Source organism: Hevea brasiliensis, unplaced genomic scaffold, assembly GCF_030052815.1.
Source record: "Hevea brasiliensis isolate MT/VB/25A 57/8 unplaced genomic scaffold, ASM3005281v1 Scaf9, whole genome shotgun sequence".
NCBI classification, from domain to species: Eukaryota; Viridiplantae; Streptophyta; class Magnoliopsida; order Malpighiales; family Euphorbiaceae; genus Hevea; species Hevea brasiliensis.
In genome coordinates, this window is record NW_026615310.1 from 483,371 (window position 1) to 504,080 (window position 20,710).

Here is a 20,710-nt window from a genome sequence, read left to right on the forward strand (position 1 = left end):
GAGATTGGGAATGTAGTTGACTGGTCAGGAAATTTGACAATTGGCTTGAGAGATCGGTGAGTGATTTGAGAGACCGGTAAGGCTTTAACTGATATGAGGACTTAGCATTGATTCAATTCTTTGTGAAGAGAGATCGGAAATGTGGTTAACTGGCAAGGAGAGATCGGAAATGTAATTGACTGGCAAAGGGAGACTTAGTGCTGGGGACCAGTTTATTGATTCTGGGGATCGGCCAAAATATGGTGTCGACAGCTGCCCCTCTTTACATAATTTCTATTAAAGGAAAAAAAAGAAAATTTTCCGTGTAGGAATTATGTGAAGATTCAGACCCATATTTTGGGCGATTAGAGCCTACTTAGGTTAGAAAATTAAAATCAACTTAGATCAAGGAACCAGAGGTTGATAACAGGAAATTTAAATTGTGGGAAATTAAAATCAACTTAGATCAAGGAACCCGAGGTTGATAATAGAAAATTTAAATTGCGGAAAATTAAAATCAACTTAGATCAAGGAACCAGAGGTTGATAACAGGAAATTTAAATTGCGGGAAATTAAAATCAACTTAGATCAAGGAACCAGAGGTTGATAACAGGAAATTTAAATTGTGGGAAATTAAAATCAACTTAGATCAAGGAACCAGAGGTTGATAACAGGAAATTTAAATTGCGGGAAATTAAAATCAACTTAGATCAAGGAACCAGAGGTTGATAACAGGAAATTTAAATGCATGAAATTAAAATCAACTTAGATCAAGGAACTAGAGGTTGATAACAGGAAATTTAAATTGCGGGAAATTAGCAACTTAGATCAAGGAACCAGAGGTTGATAACAGGAAATTTAAATTGCGAGAAATTAAAATCAACTTAGATCAAGGAACCAGAGGTTGATAACAGGAAATTTAAATTGCAGGAAATTAAAATCAACTTAGATCAAGGAACCAGAGGTTGATAACAGGAAATTTAAATTGCGAGAAATTAAAATCAACTTAGATCAAGGAACCAGAGGTTGATAACAGGAAATTTAAATTGCAGGAAATTAAAATCAACTTAGATCAAGGAACCAGAGGTTGATAACTAGAAATTTAAATTGCAGGAAATTAAAATCAACTTAGATCAAGGAACCAGAGGTTGATAACAGGAAATTTAAATTGCGGAAAATTAAAATCAACTTAGATCAAGGAACCAGAGGTTGATAATAGGAAATTTAAATTGCGAGAAATTAAAATCAACTTAGATCAAGGAACCAGAGGTTGATAACAGGAAATTTAAATTGCTAGAAATTAAAATCAACTTACAAAGCAAGTCTAACCCCGACACGAGAAATTCTTCCCCGATGAAGTGTACTTAACAGGATCCCGAAGGCCGATGATTACTGGAGGACGAGTTGCAAGACTGGACCTACGAGCTTCTTTTCTTCGGATGCCCTCTTTTCTGTTCTTGACTTTCTCCTTATTTTTGCGAAAAGCGCCCTTGCGGGTTTTCACTTTTCTTTCGTCAATTTGACTAGAAGCGCCCTTCCAGGTTTTCACCTCTAGTTTTTTTTTTCTTTTTTTTTTTTAGGCCTTTCCCTGCAAATCTCATAGCAAAGTACGTGAGGTTATCAATTGTCAAATCCTAATCTTATGGCAAAAATTTTAACTGATTAATAGCGCATTAAATAAAGAGATTGAAGAAGGATAGTATTAAAGAGTGAGTATACGAGAAAGATAAAAGCAAAATGAATAAAGTATGGCTTTATTATGGTTTTAAGAAACAAAGACAGAGTTTCAAAGAAAGAGAGTACAAGGATAGATCTCACATATTCCTTGTGGTTAGCTTTGAAGTCCCTTAACTGCCATTATTTCCAGTACTCTGAAGCCTCATGACAGTTTATTTCCCTCCCCGGTTTCATGCTCCTTTCCTTATTTCTCCTTTTTGGTTCTTGGGATGCCCTTTCGAGTTTTCACCCCTAGATCTTGATTTTTTATTTTTTATTTATTTTTTATTTTTTTTTTGGCTCGCTCTTTCAGGACGCCCTTTCGGGTTTTCATTCCTCACTCATTTTACAGAAAGCGCCCCTTCGGGGTTTTCGCCTTCTTTCACACATTTTGCTAGGGGCGCCCTTTCGGGTTTTCACCCCTACTCCTCTCCCTTTTTTTTTAAGCATAGTATCTCTTGACAGTGTCAGCATTCACAGGTCTTGGAAATTCTTCACCGTCCATGTGGGTCAAGATCAAGGCTCCTCCAGAGAATGCCTTTTTAACCACATAGGGTCCCTTGTAGGTTGGTGACCATTTGCCCCGGGGATCGTTTTGATTTGGTAACACTTTCTTCAGAACTAGGTCCCTAGGTTGGAATTCGCGTGGGCGAACGCTTTTGTCAAATGCCCTAGCCATTCTCCTCTGGTATAACTGCCCATGACATGCTTCAGAATCCTCAGGGAAGGAATTTCAACCTCAATAGGTAATACAGCCTCCATCCCATAAACCAGCGAATAAGGAGTTGCACCAGTTGAGGTCCTTACAGAAGTCCGGTATGCGTGAAGAGCGTAGGGAAGCATATCATGCCAATCCGTATATGTGACCATCATTTTTTGGATTATCCTCTTGAGATTTTTGTTCGCGGCTTCCACCGCTCCATTCATCTGGGGACGGTATGGGGAGGAATTGAGATGTTGGATCTTGTATTGATCACATAATTTCTGAATCTTCAGACCGTTCAAATTTTTGGCATTATCAGTGACGATTTCATTGGGGAGACCGTGCCGGCAAATGATATTATTTCTGAGGAATTTTAGGAATGTGTTCTGTGTAATGTGAGCATAGGATGTCGCTTCGACCCATTTAGAGAAATAGTCGATAGCTACTAGGATGAATCTGTGCCCATTAGATGCCTTAGGGTTGATGGGACCAATCACATCGATGCCCCACATTGCAAAAGGCCATGGTGAGACGAGGTTGAACAATTTGTGAGGTGGCACATTTATCAGATCCGCGTAGATCTGACACTTATGGCACTTTCGAAAATACTCGACGCAATCTTTCTCCATGGTAGTCCAGAAATATCCTCTTCGCATGATTTGCTTAGCCATCATATGCCCATTGGTATGGGTTGCACAATTTCCCTCATGAGTCTCGAAAAGGATTTTCTTCGCCTCTTTTGCATCCACACATCTCAGCAATTCGCCATTGGAGCTTCTTTTGTATAGGGTCTCTACACTGGGGAAGTATCCCAGTGCTAATCTCCGAATCATCCTCTTTTCACTTTTGCTTGCCCCCAAAGGGAATTCTCTGGTTCTGCAGTAGACTAGGATGTCATGATACCAGGGTTTACCGTCAGGTTCTTCTTCAATCATGAAGCAATAAGCTGGCTCATCCCTTGCTTTAATCCTCAATACTTGAGTTGTCTGCCCTTCTTCCATTTGAGCCAAAACAGCCAGAGTAGCTAAGGCATCTGCAAATTGATTCTTGTCTCGACCAAAGTGAGTGAAAGAGATTTCTTCGAATTTCTTAATCAGCTCCAGTAAGTACTTCTGGTATGGGATTAGCTTCGGATCCTTGGTTTGCCATTCTCCTTTGACTTGATAAATGATCAGAGCTGAGTCTCCATACACCTCTAACTTTCTGATTCTCATTTCGATAGCAGCTTGTAGACCCATTACACAAGCTTCATATTCTGCGACATTGTTGGTACAATCAAACCTCAACTTGATAGCTATCGGGAAGTGCTTCCCATCTGGGGATACCAATACAGCTCCGATTCCATTACCGGACAAATTGACAGCTCCGTCAAAATACATTTCCCATACATCTGCTGGCTTTTCTTCTCCGCAGTCTACTTCGTTAATATGCTCATCGGGGAACTCAAAATCCAGAGCTTCATAATCCTGGATAGGATTTTCTGCTAGGAGATAGGCGATCACGCTACCTTTCACCGCTTTCCGGGTCATATAGACAATGTCATATTGGGAGAGTATGACCTGCCACTTGGCTATCCTTCCTGGCACGAATAGGCTTTTGAATACATATTTGATAGGATCCATTCTGGAAATGAGCCATGTCTTGTGATTCAACATGTAGTGTTTGAGGCGATTTGCTGTCCAGGCTAATCCGCAGCAAGTTTTTTCTAGGAAAGAATACCTTGACTCACAATCATTGAACTTTTTGCTCAGGTAATAGATAGCCCTCTCCTTTCGGCCGATATCATCATGTTGCCCCAAAACACATCCCATTGAGCTTTGTTGGACCGCCATGTACAGAATTAGAGGTCTTTCAGCCACTGGTGGAACCAGTATTGGTGGGTTTGACAGGTACTGCTTGATTTTCTCAAAAGCCTCTTGACAAACTGAATCCCATTGATTGGTGTTGTTCTTTCGGAGTAGTCTAAAAATAGGTTCAGCCTTAGCGGTGAGATTGGAAATAAATCTCGATATATAGTTCAACTTCCCCAGGAAACTGCGCACCTCCCTTTCTGTTCTTGGGGATGGCATCTCTTAAATGGCTCGGACTTTGTCTGGATCAACTTCTATTCCGTTTTCACTCACTATGAATCCCAGCAATTTCCCAGATCTAGCTCCGAATATACATTTGGCCGGGTTTAATTTCAGCTGATATTTCCTGAGTCTCTCGAATACTTTCCTCATTACCTGCACATGGCTGTCTTCTCCCCTGGATTTGATGATCATATCATCCACGTACACCTCCACTTCTTTATGCATCATATCGTGGAATAATGTGACCATTGCACGCTGGTAGGTAGCACCAGCATTCTTTAACCCGAAAGGCATGACCCGATAGCAAAATACCCCCCATTGAGTAATAAAAGCAGTCTTCTCCTTGTCTTCCTCGTCCATTGGGATCTGATTGTACCCTGATGCCCCATCAATACATGAACACCTGCCCAATCCCGCAGCATTGTCAACTAACACATCAATGTGAGGGAGAGGGAAATCATCTTTCAAGCTTGCTTTATTGAGATCTCTGTAATCAACACACACCCTGACTCTCCCGTCCTTCTTCATTACCGAGACTACGTTAGCTACCCATTGGGGATATTTAACAACTTCCAGAAACCCAGCATCATACTGCTTCTTGACCTCATCCCTAACTTTGAGCAGCGTGTCAGGATTCATTCTTCTTAATTTCTGCTTTACTGGGATTGTCCCAGGAATTAGAGGAATTTTGTGCGTCACTATTTAGGGGTCCAAACCAATCATGTCGTCATAGCTCCAGGAAAACACGTCCAGGAATTCTTCGAGCAAACTGATCATATCTCCCAATTCATCATTCTCCACCACCTTAAGTTCCCTTTTCTCTTCTTCCGTGCCTAAGTTTATGGTGTACGTTTCGTCCTCGCAAGGCACTAGGGAAGATTCATCTCTTTCATCCCTTTCTTCCGTGAGCTCCACCTCAGAATCGCTTGAAGTAATGGCAGTTATGGGGATTTCAAAATTAACCAGAGGAATTTCTGAGTCTATTGAGTTATTAGGTGTTAATTGATGAATGGTCCTGAATGAACAAAAATAGAATATATTATAAGGATGGAATTCAAAAGGAAAGAAAGAGAGAATTGGATATAAAATGCGCTATTAATTCGTTAACATTTATGACATAAAAAAAAGATCCATTTACAATGTTAAACTTGCCACCATGGACAAAATGATCAAGTGTAGATAACCAAAAGTACTTTACTCGAAATTGAGTACAGGGATGTCCTCTGCTGTCCAGTTGTCCAATTCCTGCCCCTCAGCCATTGACGAGACCAGAGCCTCATGCAAGAAATCCAAGTGGATGACATCGATGGATGGTTCATCGGGTGATTCTTCAACGTCTGCCAGATTTTCAACAACCGGCTTGGTGAAGACTTCTGTGATTTTTGGGACTATCTTCATTTTCCCAAGTTTCTGATCAAATCTCTGGTCCCGAAGTCTATTTCTCATCCAGAATCGCCCATCCATGAGAGCATCTTCCTCATAACCCAAACCGTAGCGGCCTATCTTCTGGATAGCCGGTATTGGCTCGACAATCCCTTGCAATGCGGCGCCTAGGCCTTTACCCTCTTCATACCCATTCTTTGACATTATCTTGGCTACCATAGCCATAGCTCCATCATTTCTAGTTTCTTGTAATTCGAGGGCCTGGAAAGAGCTTTCCAACGACTCCTCGGCCGCTTCCACATAAGGAAGTGATTGTAGCTTGGTGACCAAAATGGCTTCTTCCCCTCTAACAGTGATGATTTTGCCGTCCATGATATACTTTATTTTCTGGTGCAAAGTCGAGGGAACGGCATTCGCAGAATGGATCCAAGGCCTCCCCAGCAACATAGTGTAGGCCGGTTCAATGTTCATCACTTGAAATGTGACGTTGAAGGTGCATGCGCCAATTTGGAGGGGCAAATCAATGTCCCCTAGGACTTCTCTTCTTGTATCATTAAAGGCCCTTACCACCATAGTACTCTGACTTATATCTGATCGGTCAACTGGCAACCTAGCCAAGGTAGCACTAGGCAGTACATTGAGGGCTGATCCGTTATCAATAAGGACCTTGGCCACTATACAACCTTTGCATTTCACTGTTACATGGAGGGCTTTAGTGTGTGCCAAGCCTGCAGGATCTATCTCTTCTTCAGAAAAGGTGACAAAACTGGATGCCTGGATTTGTCCCACTATCTTTTCAAACTGCCCCGGTGTAATGTCGAGGTTTACAAAGGCCTGATCCAAGATTTTTTGCAAGGCTTGACGGTGCACCTCGGAGCTCAGAATTAACGATAACAGTGAAATTCGGGCAGGTGTCTTTCTCAACTGCTCCACCACATCATACTCACTCTGCTTCATTATTTGGAGCAGTAGCTCCTCCTCTTCTCTAGGCCCGGCATGTTCTATTTCCTCCGTCTTCTCAACCTCCTCTTCCATACTTTTCTGTAACTCTCCCATTTTTACTTTCCCTCTCTTCTTTTCTTTCTCTTCGTTCCCGTAACACCTCCCACTCCGAGTTATAAACTCGACTCCTTGCTCAGGTAAGGAGGATCTTGTGGCAGTGATGGGCTGAGGATTAGGTTGGGGAGTAGTACTGCTGGTAGGTCCGGCATAAGTTATTTTAAAATACTCATGAGGGGTGAAACACGATTTTGGAGGTGCTGAGGATGAAGCATAGGCGAGGTTAGGAGTTGAAGTACTGCTGGATGCCTCTTGAGTGAAGACCTGGAAATTGTAGTTCCAAGGCACAGCATGAGTATTGGCGACAGGGAGCTGAGGCGAGGTTCGGATAACTATTACTGGTGGTGGTGGTACTGGAGCATTGGGGACAGAGAAAGTTAGTCTAGGATTGGGGGTTGAGGTATTTTGGCCAAACCTGGTGGTATTTACTTCGCCTTCCACTTTTGACCTCCTTTGGCATCTCAAAACTTTGAGGGACAGCAAGTTCTGTACCTCTTGCCGGAACACCTCACAATCTCGCAGCTCATGATCAGCTGCACCCCCATGGTAAGGACATCCCATATCCTTTACTAATCCCGATACCCGAGGGCAAAGGTAACCTTCCCTCATCGCCATGGCAAAAATTTCCTCAAAGTGAGGAATCAGCTCGTCTACCTCTGGTGTCGACCTCTCCTCGTCTGATCCTATCATGTTTACACCATTGCCAGTATTATGATTAGGCAATGGATTTGAGGTAACATTGGGGAGGGAACCGTTTCCCTCAATCTTCAACCACCCGTTACGAATCAAAGCGTGCACTCTTCCTCTGAGTGCCCCGCAGTTATCAGTTGAATGCCCTTGTGCCCCTCCATGATATTCACAACGGGCAGTGGGATCATACCACCTGGGGTATGGTGGCTGAATTGGGTCTAGGGGAACTGGTACTATTTGGTTTATACCAACGAGGTATCGGTATATTTCACTGAGCGGGAGGGGAAGGGGTGGATCAGGGTTTCTTGGTGGTCTGGGATTATTTTGAGGTGGTCTGGGTTGGGTAGGTGGAGGAGGAGGTCTGGGTTAGTAATTTGTAGGTGGTGGGTATTGTGGGCTCGGGTGTGGGTAATTTGGGAAAGGAGGTGGAATGTTTGCGACTGCTTGGCCATGAGCGGGAGAGTATGGCCGGTTGTTGTTTTGGGGAAGTGGGGAGTAATTATTCTGCCGGGTGATGGAATGTACATCACCCTCCTTCTTTTTGCCAAAACTGGCGGCCTTCTTTGTAGGATTCTCAGTCAACTCCTGCAGGCGCCCCATCCTTAAATTAGCCTCTATTCTCTCACCAGCTTGGATGATGTCCGAGAAGCTGTTGGAAGTATTTCCGATCATCAAATTGAAGTAAGGAGCCTTCAATGTTTCGATGAACAAGGAGCATAGTTCATTGTCGGTTACTGAAGGGTATACTTCTGCAGCCTTCTCTCTCCATCTCTGGGCATATTCCTTGAAACTTTCCCTGTCCCTTTGTACCAAGTTTTGGAGGTCTCTCCTTGTGGGGGCCACATCGCAGTTAAATTTATACTGCTTCAAAAAGGCATCAGCTAAATCCTTCCAGGAGCGCAGTTTGCTCCTGTCTAATTGTATGCACCATTTCAGAGCTGCGCCGGAGAGACTCTCGTGAAAGAAGTGGACGAGAAGTCTGTCATCTTCCGTCAAGGCAGACATTTTGGCAATGTAGGTTGCCAGGTGGATTCGGGGGTCTGAGTTCCCGGTGTACTTGTCGAAATCCGGGACTTTAAACTTAGGCGGCACCACTACATCAGGCACGAGTCTAAGCGATGCCACATCGACTGAACCATACATATTCAGTCCTTCGATCGCTCTCAATCTCTCTTCTAGAGCAGATAGTTTCTCGTTTTCTCTTGTCTTATTTTCCCCTCCCACTGCATGAAATGCTCCCCCAGTTGGGAGATGAGGGGTGGAGTGAACTGGGGGAATTAGGACTGAAGGGTATGGTTCGGGATTAGAAACAGCTGGATAGTAGGAGAAAGGTGGGTCATTATTTATGGTAGCCGGGTTGACAGTGATTGTCGGGTCCGGGATAGGCGACTGAAAGGTAAAAGAAGTTGAAGCTTGATGCGGGTCATTTGTTGTAGGTGGTGGAGGAGGTAGTGGCAGGTTTGGTTCTGAAGCAGGTTTATTCTGGGACATCTCCCTCATTAGTCTCATAAGTTCTGAGACCTGATCTTTCAGCTCGGAGACTTGCCCTTGTAGATTCTGTACTTGTTCCTGGTCTTCCATTATCTTCTTTGTTCAGGATCTTGTTAAGTACACTCGTTTGGGTTGAACTGTGTGCCCGGTCAGACTTGCTTTGTTTGAAGCAATGTTGATTTTCTGTAGGGAATAAAAAGGAATTTTTAGCGAATCTTGATCAAAATTAAATAGGGTCCTGATGTGGACAAAGGATACGGTGGCATCTGAGAGCCAGAAATGAAATCTGCAGAAGGATAATTGCATCACTTTTATCATGGCATCATTTGATAGTCTGGCGGTAAATGACTGGACTGAACACGCCTCTATGGTACTTGTCCATGTGGCGCTTTCAATTTTTCACATAACTCTAGCGAGGGAGTCCCTACGGGAGTCATACTATTCATTCACAATTTTGCTAAACAGTGGCCCAAAGTCATTCCATTAATTGATTAGTTCATACATGGCATTCTTTACATTGGCCTAGGCTCAGGGAGGTTCTTTATGATGAAATGACATTTCCTGAGATATTCGTAAAGCCTTTCTTCCTGTCTGGCAGGGTTGAATGTCTTCAGAGCGTACTCGGATTCAGGTAGGAGTTCTTGTCTTCCTTGTGCTATCATTCTCTCCAGCTGGTCAACATTCTCTTTCAGCTCTCGATAAAGAGCAGCTTGCCTTTCTTTTTCCTTTCTTTCTTTGGCACATTCCTTCAGAACGTCGTTGATGAGCTGCGCCTGTTCCTTCAGTTCAAGCCTCTTCTTTTTGTTTTCTTGTTTATGCTCCTCTATGAGTATATCCTGATATTTCATTTTCTCCTGAAGCTCACTATTCCGTACTTCTACTTCTTTTATGACAGCTTGGAGGGAACTTCTTTCTTTTTCCCACCGTGTCTCTTGTTCTTCAAACCCCATCTTCTTGGTCCTAGCCTCTTCCCTGAGCCTCCTTAATTTTCTCTTGAGGATATGTTGTTGGCCCTCCAACTGTTCTATTTGTTTTTGCAGTTACGAGTTTTCGGTATTTGCCTTCTGTAGTGAGTCAGTCAAGCGAGCACTAGCTTCTTCCGAAGGGACGTCCTGGCGTGGGTCGGTATTCTCAAATTTTGTTGGATCTGTAGTTAGGTATTCTTGATCCCTGTCAGCCCGCCATTTGAGATAATCGCTCGTGGCACTTGGGCCTTTAGGCGACCTTTCCATCATAGTGATGTTTTCCCAGGATTTGCGAGCTATTTTTAGTCCTTCCTCATTTTTGAGCTCGTGGTAGTACTGTCCCCGGTGGTATTCCTCAATGTTGATTCTGAACTGCGTTGAGCCGAACTGTCTCATTACTAATGCTGGAGTGTAGCTTGTGTATCCAGTCACTCCGATCAAGGATACTGATTGATCATCCCCGGTGCTGACCAAAATGGGTTGACCTGACGTCCACAACTTCCTCCAACAATAGTCGTGGCTGTTGAAGCTCAGAATCCGCTCCCGCCACTGTGGCTCATCCCTTGGACTGATTACTAGTCTGGTCATCTTCTCGATGAGAGGCTGGTCGAGATACCACGTTAACCCCTTTGTCTCCACAGGACACATATGACTGATGATCCAAAGGTGCAACAATTGAGAACAGCACCTAATGGATCCCTTGCCCTGTTGTCTGCAGTAAGTAAGGGTTAATAAAGTCTCTGCAAGAATCGCCGGTATCGGATTGACCTTCTGTTCCTCTACTGCCCAGAATACTTCCACCGTGCTGCAGGTTATAATTCCTGATGCTCCTAGAAACAAAATCAGGCCATAGATTCCTAAGGCGAGTGTCAATGAAGCTTGATCCCACTGTTCTTCTTGGATGTATTGATCCAACCACTTCTTGAGATATGTCCAATACCATCCATGCGTGTTTCCTTTGACAGTTTCTTTTGACTTTGCTTCTTCCGGAGGAATACCCAACAAATGTGTTAATCGTTTCCAGGTCTGCCTATGCTCAAGGTGTAGGTAGATCCGATTCTGCGTCGAGTAAGGAATCTCTAGTAATGCCTGATATTCTTCCATGGTGGGAGCAGTATCGATATCGTTGAAAGAGAAAACCCATACTTAGGATTCCAGACTGTCAACATGGCCTTTAATGCCGAGGCTTGAACTTTAACTCGCATCAAGTTTGCAATCCTCCCATACTTTTCCTCAAATAATGCCTTGACCTGATCAGGAAATGACCTCCAACCATTAGACAGACCCTCAAGACTATTCATTCTGACCTCAACTTTGCTTAGATCCAATGAAGGCAGTGAGTCAACATGCGCCTTGGTGACATCATTTTGTGAGGGTACTGAACTATGAACTGATTTGGGCCACAGTTTGGCATTCTGAACTTTTTCTGCCGACTGACTCGAGGATGCCATATTAAAAATGATGCTTATCCTTTTACAGACTTTAATTTGGTGATGCCTGTAGGAAAAATTTATTAGCGAGGTAAGTTCGGGTAATTCTGAATTATACTGTTGACAAAGTGTCGCCCGCACATTTATCAAAGTAGGAAAAGTGTGTAGGTCTTTCCAACAGTATGATTCAAGATTACCCTTAAAATAAGGACAAAAGAAAACAGAAGCAGAGTAGGGTAAGGGTAAGTACGTCCCTTTTGTCCTATAATAGGGAAAATCCTAGTACCGGGTGGGTGCTACCTAACTGGATAGTTCTATCTTATAGGGTAGCTTGCTACGATTTCCAGCTATCGTGATAGTTTAGCTCAAGGTCCAATTTTCTAAAAGCCACAGGTTCCCAAATTGCCCCTACTGCAAACAGTAGAGCCCCATTCTATAACCATGATATTATCGGGAAAATTCCACGGGTATCACAGTGGATAGAACGAGTTTCAATCTGAGCAGAAGCCTTCACGGATACTAACGGGGTAGAACCCACGGGTACCGCTACATGACCCCCTCCTACTTTCCTAAAAAGGTAAGAAAGCCCGGGTATAGGGCTGAAGTGTGTGAGGACATTATGTGAGTGTTCGGTGTGTGAAGGGACACCTTTACCTCTTCCCAATATAGGGGGATTTTTCTTTCTTTTTTTTTTCTTTCTTTTTTAAACAAAGAGCGCTGCGAGAAATAAAACAAGCAAGACAAACAAAACAATTAGCAGGAATAACAATAATTAACATATAAAATATTGCCGAGTGAGCCCACCTAACTATGATTTGATCGGAAAATTAAATCTACTTTTGGACCTCTGGGGTTAAGTTAAAACTATGGTCCCCAGTGGAGTCGCTAAGCTGTCGCAACGTGTTTTGCGATCGCCTGAACGAACCCTCACCGAAGTGGGAAAGAGTGAGGAGTCGCCACTTTAATTTTGAGGGAAATTAAAGAAAACCATTTGGGAAAATAAATTAAAATGAAACCACTTCAAAACAGAGATTCTAGGTTCGGGGTCTGTAAATGGGTGGGGAAGGTGTTAGGCACCCCACCTCGTCCCTCAATGAGGGTAAGTAGATTTAACTTCGCGTTCTTTATGAATTAGTTAGGAGGGCTTGAATGGAAATGTTAATCCTTTTGACAAAAGGAATATTTGATTTTTCACTAATTCGGATTTCCGAGATACATAAGTAAATGAGACAACCTTAGTGAGTTACTGTTGTATGTTAGTTGTGTTTGGAGGGTTATTTTATTAGAATTAGATTTTGGGAATTGGATAAGAACTCTCCTCCAATCTCTTTTAATATTTGCCAAAAATTTTTAAGCTTGAGGATCGGATAAGAACTCTCCTCCGCCCTCTTTTAAATTATTTGTTAAAATTTTAGGTGGAGAATCGGATAAGAACTCTCCTCCGATCTCTATTAAGTATCTATTAAAATTTTGAATTGAGACCGGATAAGAACTCTCCTCCGATCCGTGTTAAATATTTATTAAAATTTTGAATTGAGACCGGATAAGAACTCTCCTCCGATCTCTATTAAGTATTTATTAAAATTTTGAATTGAGACCGGATAAGAACTCTCTTCCGATCCCTGTTAAATATTTATTAAAATTTTGAATTGAGACCGGATAAGAACTCTCCTCCGATCTCTTTTTACTTGAACGGGAGTCGAATAAGGACTTTTGCTACCTCTTAAAATCTTACATATTGTGGGAGCCTAAGGTTAAGGGTTTTGACATTCGAAAATACCGAGGACCAGAAAGAAGGTTCTTTTTAACTCTTTGGCACCTCGGAATTAGACAGGGGACATTAAACCAAACTTTATAGACCTCCTATGTGATCGCCGTGCCAATACCTTTTGACGGGCAATACTCGATCTATTTTGTTTATTTAACTGAGATTCGGTTTTGTTCCGCCTTATGGCGTTTTACCCAATTGCCTTTTGTACTAGCCCAGTAATTCAACTTATCCATTTCCCTGACTTATTGTTCAGACCTTTCATTATTTTAGAGAAGCGCTTAAGATACAGTTGCCTACAGTTTATCCAACTATTTGCATGCAGCTCGGGGCTAGAACTCTTGCATTTAGAGGTAACAAGGAATGACGAAAGAACGAACTGATCAACACAGAAATGAACTCGGGAATAACCTTCTTCGCGAAATGTAGACTCGGTGAAAATTATAAACGTAAAAGCAATGGAAATACGTGAAATAAAAGAGCACTCGATAAAGCTACGATATAAACACTTACCTGTAGGGAGCCAAATCTATTGAACCGGCTAAGAAATCACCAAACGTGATAGGACGGCGAACTGATGGGCCGATGACTAAAGTTCACCGTGAAATGAAGGATACTTTGCTAAAATGGAGTGAAAATAAAGATAACAAAGATAGATAGCGAGAGTGTCACAGGATAATGAACGGCCTGAAAATGGAGTTTCAGTATTCAAAAATCCCCTTTTTCAAGAAAATACTTCAGAAAACTAGTTTCCAAAGTGTTTCCAATAGCAGAGTAACGAGCTGAATTAATTTTCAGAGTTCTTCCACTATAGTTACCACCTCTTCAATATTTTTCGTCCCTCCCTTGAACAGTTTTCATGCAGGTATTTATAGGAATCGGGCGCTCCATCTGAAGGGTCAAGATCTATTTTGAGGGAGATGGAGGGTCAAGATTTCAAAGGACATGATCTGAGGCTCAGGAATTAAAGAGAATCAGAACGGACGGCAGAGATCTCCCTCAGAATATTTGTCCTTTTCTTCTTCTAATCTAACGGTCACAAATTCTCTTGTCTAGGGCGATTCGATGGCTAGGAATAAAAGGTGCCAGTCTTGTCATCTTCTTCTTTGATCCAAAGGCTCTGGGCTCGTCTTTGCAAGTGAGATCAACGGTGGAGATTGGGATGTACAGGACTGTCATGACATACTCTGGCACCTGTCAGCATTTGTGGGCGATTCTTAGGCGTGCAGTGGAGATTTCGTCTGCAACGCTTTAACTACCTCGGCTCTGATTCTGACGACGGTTATTGGGATTTGTCTTATTCTCTTTGCCTTCCGATCTCTCCTCTTTTCTGATCTTCTTAGCACGCTCCTTTTTCGATCTTTCATACCGGTCTCCCCTCTTCCGATCTCTATCATTCCGATCCTTCCCTTAATCAGGCCCGGTCTGGTCAAAGTATTAATTCTCCTTGATTCCCGAAGCGTCCGCTTCGTTTTCTGCTTAGCAATAAATGCCTGATTTTCCCCTATATATACCCCTGACAGAAGAAACTTTCCTTATTCGATTTTCCTCTCTTCCTTCTTACTTTCCTGTTCTAGCTGCTCCGGCAGTAGTTCCGGCCATGATTGTGGCTTTTGATCCCTTTCCGATGGACCTCTTTATTCCCCGACTGAAAATTTACGATCCCGGTGAACGGGAAATTATGATGACTGCACTTAATGACCGTGAGAGGACCGGACTAACTTACCGATCTGGATCGAGGACCTCTATCTTATTGACCTCGAATCGTCCGACCGATACAAACGGCGAACTGATTTCGGCAAGAAGACTGCTAATATTCCCCTTAACACCGGATCGCCTTGGCATTCATCCGCTCCTCCGCACCGGGTGTTCCGGCTGCCGCTCGGTTTCGAAGCAGAACATCGATGACGACGCCTCTCATCTTCATGGGAGTCATAGTCACCCCATCCGTGTACATCTATCCGATGTCAACAGCCGGTCTCCTGGTCAAACACATCTTTTGACTCAGCCACGAGACTAGGCTTTGACATAGGCCTTTAGATGGGATGTTCCACCGGTCTCTAGACATCGCCCAAATGATGTATTTTTACTTTCAATGTAATCCGATCTCTAGAGATCGCCCAAATGATGTAGTTAGACCTTTAATGTAATCCGATCCCTAGAGATCACCCAAATGATGTAATCCGATCTTTTGGAAATAAAAATTTTATTTTGTCAATTATCATCTTATTGATTATTTTCCGATCTCTGATGTGTTTATCCGATCTGGTTTCTAACTGAACAACCCTTAACTGATCTGCAATTCAAAATATTTATCTTAATATGCTGATCTCTAGTTAGCCGATCTCTTTATGGAATTTTTGGAATATTCGTGAGACGTGTCAGAACAGCTGGCGAGTCCCGCTAGCCGATGCATTGCCTGGAACATCGTGAGCATTAAATGCTTGGACAAGTATAAATAGGGGTGGGGTTAGCCGGTTGCTCTCTTATGCCATTTTCAGTCTCTCGTGAACAACTTCAAAATTCTCTCGTTTTCTCAAGCTCTTCCGACTCCGATCAAGCTCCGGTAAGGGTTTTGATCCTTCTTTTAGTTTAAATTCTTTATTTCCTTTGAAAATGAGCGGCACCGAAGGTCAGAGAGCGACGAGCCCTCCTTCCATTCAGTTCTCGTGGTCGTCTGATGAAGTAGAGGTGGTGGGGCCAAGCGTGCTACCTGAACCTCCTAGGGTCTCCGTTCTAGCTCGGGGGCAAGCGGCATCATCAAGGCATGCGCCTTCTTCAGGGAGAGAGAATCTCCCCATGGACGAGCTGCCATCGGTCCTCAAGAAACCGATCTGCAGTCATTCAGCCAGGAGTACAACATTGAGCCTGATTCATATGAACTTATCCGGTGTCACGGCGATCACCGGGCCGATCGTTTCTTCGAAGAGAACGACATGATTATAGTATACGAAGAACAGTTGAAAGCCGGGTTGCGGTTCCCTCTTGACGACTTCTTTAAGGAAGTCTTAAAATTTTACCAAGTGTGCATAGCCCAAGTTCACCCGAACTCGTAGGCGGATCTTAGTAGCCTTCCGAGGCCTCTGTCGAGCTAAGGGATTCTGTCCTACGCCTAAGGTATTTGCCGAACTGCATAGATTAACTCGTCGAAAGGACGACGAGTACTGATTTTTCAGGAGGAGCCACATTGCGGGCTTTTCACCGATCTGCCCTCCTCCCTGAAAAATTAGAAGAACCGCTTCTTCATTCTAAGGAGCAAAATTCTGAATGACTTTGAGGGTTTCTCTCATAGCTGGCTACACCAAGGCCCCTTAATTCCGAAGCGTCTCGTGTTGAATAGGGAGGAAAGCCTGATGGTGATGGAGCTGAAAGAACAGGCGAGCCGAGAGAAGTTCTCTTGCTTGGATGCGGTGACTGCCGAACTTCATCACTGGACAATGGAGTTGATCACCGGCAAAGATCGCAGGCTTCAGCTCTCTGACCTCGGCATCGGTATTTTCTACATCTCAAATCTTTGGACCTTAGCGATCTCACTGACCTCTCTTTTGTGCAGGTGTGGCTAGCGGCGAAGCCTCCAAGGAGAGCCAAAAATGAAAGAGAGAGATTTCCCAGAAGGTACGGGAGATGAAGCGGGCTGAGGAAATGCAGACACCCAGGCATGAGCCCGGGGAAATACAAGAAGGCCCGCCTCAACCTTCGGGACCGCCGATCGTAGAAGCTGTCCGATCCCCTCCTCGCCGAGAAGAACCGCCTCCACCTCCTCCAGTTGCTCCGAGCGCAGAAGGGGGTCCTTCTCAACCTTCTGTGAGGCCCCTTTCTCGAGGCTCTCAAGTTCTGATCCACTCGCTGGAGAAGAACCGGACTGTTCGGGACAACCCAGGTTTTGCTAAGGTATTGGGATCCACCATCTGCCTTCGGGAGGACCGGGATAGGCTGTCCCCGGACAACCTTGATGACATCCTGACCCGATCCATGAGCCTAAACGTGGAGTGCCTGGTGAACCAGCACATTGTTCGGGAGAAAGCTCATCGCCTGGGTAAGGAAGTCGAGAAGATGGGTCACGAGGTGTCTTCTCTCCGATCCCAACTCTCATCCGCTCAGGATTACATATCTCGACTTGAGGGGCGGATGAAGTTCTATGAGGATAAGCTGGCCGAACAGTCTCATGTTTTGGCCGAGCGAACTCGTGTTCTGGAAGAAGTTCAAGCACTTTGGATCGATGAAGTTGCTCACATCGCTCACCTTACTGAGGAGCTCAAGGCGAAAGAAGAAGAGATGGTGACAGGAGTGGCCGGTGCTTATGTGAATGCTCACAGGGATCTCTTGGCCGAACTTAAGAAGCGTTACCCCGAGGAGGACTTCTCCTGGATGGCAGACCTGGCTCCCGAGGGTGAGGGTGAGGATAGTGAGGAGGAGGCTGAGGGTGAGAGAGAAAATGAGCAAAATGTAGATCAGGCTGGGGGTGATCCTCCAGCCGAATGACTTGTACAAACTTTAATATGAAATGAAGTCTTCTTTTTGTCCAGTGAATGAATGTGATCGGAAAATCTCTAAATTATTTAAACACTTGATTGTCTGAGCATATTAAAATAACTAAAAGTGATTATTAATCTAAGTATAAGAGGTCGGAAAACACAATGAGCATGAGATCGGCAGGGAACCAACGCTAAACGGACTTGATTAAAATTGGAAATTTGGCTTGAACATTTAAGATCGGGATCATTATTAAACCGGAGTGGAACCTTAACTTGATTATTCCTAAACTTTTAAAAGGGAGGTCGGCAATAAAACTGGTGACATAAAGATCTAGTGTTGGTTCAATTTTGTTTGACAAGAGAGATCGAGAATGTAGTTGACTGGTCAGGAAATTTGACAATTGGCTTGAGAGATCGGTGAGTGATTTGAGAGACCGGAAAGGCTTTAACTGATATGAGGACTTAGCATTGATTCAATTCTTTGTGAAGAGAGATCGGAAATGTGGTTAACTGGCAAGGAGAGATCGAAAATATAATTGACTGGCAAAGGGAGACTTAGTGCTGGGGACCGGTTTATTGATTCTGGGGATCGGCCAAAATATGGTGTCGACAAGGATGTATATGTAAAATATTTACAATATATGTGAATGGAATGGGATGAGATGCTCCTATACTTAAAATGTGAAAAATGAAGCAAAAATCAAAATGTGCACCCCCAAACTCAAAATTAGACATTGTCCTCAATGTCTCAAGCAGTGTATTATAAAAACTCAAAGCAAAGGGAATAACCAGGATTAGTGAAAATTAAGAGCAAAAAGAAAGAGTTACCTGGTATAGAGCAGATGAGAATTCAAGATATAAAGGGATGCATAAGAAGCTGCACAGGTTATGCAGAGTAAAGTGTCATCTGCAATGTGCATAAGTAGGGTGCATAAGCCGTGCGGTTCTGCATGAGTGGCAATAAGGACTGCACAGGCTATGCAGAACATTTGAATAAGGGGATTAGAGCCTGTGCAGTTCTGAATGAGTGGCATAAAAGATTGCACAGGCTATGTAGAACATGTGCATAAGGGTATTCACAGCCTGTGCAGTATATTCAAAAGCTGTTGCGTGATGATTAGCAAGGAAAAATGTGCAACCACTAGTAGAAGTATGCAAATATATACAATGTATGGACAAGTATGCACAAAAGGGCAGTAAAGGCAATGAAAATCAATGAAAAACTAATGTAATAGCCATCCAATAGAACTTTAAGAAAAACAGGATTCAAAACAAACTAATTCAAAACAAACAAACAGAATTCAAAACAGAATTGTTTCAACATATCTACAAAGAAAAACTTCTACAAGTTTGAACAAAAGTAAAACAGAAACTAATCTAATTCTATTGTTTTGCCCTTGTCCAAAGATGTTGCTAAGGGGCTAGTTGGAGCTGTTTGCTGTCGAAGTGATGGTGCTGGAGGAGGTGATGGAGGTGGAGGAGGCATTCCCAGAAAAACCATGAGTTGCTTCATCATCTCCTTTAATTCTTTCTGCTTGTCTCTGGTTTCCATGACAAGGTCAAATAGTTGATCATGACGATCCTTGAGGGTATCAAGACCAGTGTCAAGCTTCCTATCCACAAAGTATATATCATCACTAAGCCTTTCAAGGTAGGTGAATAAGGCTTTAGTGTTGAAGGCAGGAGGGGCTGTGGATAAAGAGGGTTCAGCTGCAGAAGGTGTGGACTGTGCAAAAGCTGCTGGGGTGTCCTGTGCAGACTGAGGGGGTGGGGCAGGTTCAGCAGAATGCTGTGGGACTGGTGGGACAGGTTGGGCTTCTAGTTGTGCAGTGGGTTCGCCACTGGCTGGTTGTGCAAGGTCGTAATGTGGCAAACTGAATCCAGTTTTAGAGAGGTGTGTGGCATTAAAATATAGGGTGTCTACAAGTGTTGGTATTGGATGCTCTTCCGGATTAAAACCAAAATGCTTGGCTATGACAGTTATGAGCCCACCCAAGACAATGTCACCTATGGATTTGGTGGCAATATGCAACACATGCTCACAAAAGAAGTAACCAGGAGAAACCTTGACCTTGTGAAAAGCACACCATAACATGAATAATTCAGATTTCCCCACAGCACCAGAACTAGTCCCTCTGCCCAAGATAGTGCTAGCAATAAGCCTATGAATTAATCTAAGTGCAGGGTCTAGTATTTGAGAAGTTTTGGATCTGCCGGCAGAAAAAGTCTGAGGTTGGTTTGTGATAATTCTCCAAAACTGAGCAGCATTTCAAATGCCTTTGTTTGCTACCTCTACCCCTGTATATGGTACTCTAAATAGCCCATCAATTGCAAACCCAAGAATGCTATGAAATTGATCCAATGATAACTCTCTATTTTGCCCCAAACATCTAAATTTCATAGTTGGCTTAAAATCTACATCATGCAATTTCAGGGTGGCAGAGAATGAGGAAATAAATTCCAAAACTAAAGCTGGATAAACAATTTCTTGCTTTTGCACAAATTCCATCCAACCCATACCATCAAGATAGGTAACCACATTGTCAAATAAACCAAGTGATTGGAGAGAGTCTGCAGAAATATACCTAGTGGGTTGCACCCTCCTTTCCTTAAGTCTCTTAAAGGTTGCCTTGTGAGTTGTATCATGAAGGGGCCAAGGTAATTTTGATACCTGGGATGCTACTGATGTTTGCTTTTTGCTGGAAGAGGGTGATTTGGCTTGTGTGGAGGCTGAAGTTTTTGGATTTTTGGGTGGAGGCTCTGACATTGGGGTGGTGGGTGGTTCTTTACGCTTTGAGAGAGGAGGTGCAGAAGCAATGGGTCGCGTAGATTTTGACCTAATTTTCCGCTTGTAGGTGGCTGTGGGAGGTGGTGGAGGTGTTTCTTGTGGAGGGGAATCGAGGTTGGGAGGCCGCATTGACAATGGCGAAACTTGGACAGGGGAAGTTTGAGGGGAATGAGGAGGCGACTCCATTGGTT

The 20,710-nt window shown here is 43.4% G+C and overlaps 1 pseudogene; it reads left to right on the plus strand.

Moving 5' to 3' along the window:
- The window catches only part of LOC110666598 (uncharacterized), a 39,623-nt pseudogene that overhangs the window by 9,476 nt on the left and 9,437 nt on the right, over nt 1–20,710 (plus strand).